Source organism: Trichechus manatus, unplaced genomic scaffold (genome assembly GCF_000243295.1).
Source record: "Trichechus manatus latirostris isolate Lorelei unplaced genomic scaffold, TriManLat1.0 scaffold00117, whole genome shotgun sequence".
Taxonomy (NCBI): Eukaryota; Metazoa; Chordata; class Mammalia; order Sirenia; family Trichechidae; genus Trichechus; species Trichechus manatus.
In genome coordinates, this window is record NW_004444053.1 from 8,679,083 (window position 1) to 8,680,862 (window position 1,780).

At 37.1% G+C, this 1,780-nt stretch overlaps 1 non-coding gene across 1 annotated transcript; it reads right to left on the reverse strand.

Moving 5' to 3' along the window:
* Nucleotides 1–796: 796 nt before the first annotated feature.
* On the reverse strand, nucleotides 797–974 carry LOC111821964 (small nucleolar RNA SNORA81). The gene has a single exon (XR_002825268.1). It is a non-coding gene; the product is annotated as a small nucleolar RNA SNORA81 (small nucleolar RNA).
* Between the last annotated feature and the right edge of the window lie 806 nt (nucleotides 975–1,780).

A 1,780-nucleotide genomic window follows, 5' to 3' on the forward strand; every position in this document is an offset into this window, starting at 1 on the left:
GAATTATTTGAAACGTTAAGTCCTCTAAATCAGCTTTTAAGACTTGGGAGAAATAGCCGGGAAATTCAGTAAAGCCCTGAGGCATGATGGTCCAGGTATATTGGGGTCAGTCCCAAATGAAGACAAATAAATATTAACTATCAAGGTGGACCAGGATATTAAAGAGAGCAGTACATAGGCCCACTACAGTAAAGACTGTAGCCTCAGGAGATATTTGAGACAAGAAAAGATGAGAATTTGGAACTACAGGCAGTCCCTGACTAATGACAGGGTTCTGTTCCAATGACTCTGTCATAAGTCAGTTCTGATGTAAGTCTAGCACCTCTTTTTTTCATTATTATTCTTTTATTGTCAGTGTCTTCATAAATCAGATCTTTGAACATCTGTGATGAACATCTGAGAATGATAACATCAGCAAATTATGCACTGCAACATTATATGCACAACATATTACTAATGATAAAATGTACAAAAAGAAAAAACAGATGGTAGTAAGTGTGGTTCATTGTAACTTGAATACATCATAAATTGGGAACTACTTGTACTAGAAATTGGGGAATCACCAGATAATTGATGGCTCTAAGATCTTGAACAAACATCCAACTCTTTCCATTAGGTTTCTTAAGTGGAAAAATTGGGGTATTACATGCGCTACTGCAAGATATTATTAGCCCTTTATATATTAATTCCTCAACTACAGGTGTTAACCCTTGAATTGCCTTCTGTCTTAAATGGTATTAAGAAATCCTGGGAAGTGGTTTCATTGGATCAATTTGAACTTTATTTATTTATTTTCTTTTATCGCTCCCAATCTTAAGACAAAGGACACTGGACAATAAGAAAGAGGTCCACACCAGTTTTTCTGATCTAGTGCAGTTACTTTTCTTCCTGTGTGTACTCTGCTAGCATTATTACAAAAACCAAGACAGAGTCCTAGTTTCTGCAATTTTAGCACTCCATTTGAACTTTAATTAGTTGCGTGCTATGTAGTCTTCTGACTTCTATGGAGGAAAAAGCCTATAAGGTTGGGGACACAGTTGCTAACAATGGATGCTCTTTTTCTAAAATAGAGGCATCCTTATCCATTGTCAAAGCCTCGTGCCTCTCCTTATCCAACTAGCATATGGATTAACTGATACAGATCAGCCAGACTGGTTGGTAAACCTGAATTAAGATGCAGAATTCCTCTTTAAATTTTTGAGGTTCCTCGCTGTGTTTTAAAAACTACTTGTCTGTTGCTCCTAATTCAGCTTTAGACCAGGGAAAGAAATTAATTACAGGGGCATCCAAGACACCAGAAGAGGTTTGGGGACAAGAAACAGATCATTGTTTGGAAACAGCATGTCAGAGAGACCAGGATTCTTTCCAGTATATGGAGGGAGAGTAGAGTAGAGTACAAAGGTAGAGTAGGAGTAGAAGGGTCAGAAGAAGTGGACTCATCAACTGTCTTGTGTGTTTCATCCTCAAGAGACTTATTAATCTTGATTAATTTGGATATTGTGTCTTGTGAAGAAACCAATTTAGAATCATTGACATATTCAGAAGCTTCTTAATACTATCAAAATAAACATCCTAAACCTTTTGTTTAGTTCTACAGTTTTCTAATTTAGATCCCAGATACACCAATTTTTCCAATTCTAACCAACCCAAAACTGGTCACTGGTCAGACAAACTGTCTTTGGTCAGGGTATGCCAGAGTTCTAAATGTAAACATGAACAAGGCCCATGTAGCAGTAGATCTGCTAGGGAAATTTGCAGGCTTAGATTTGACAGAATCCAT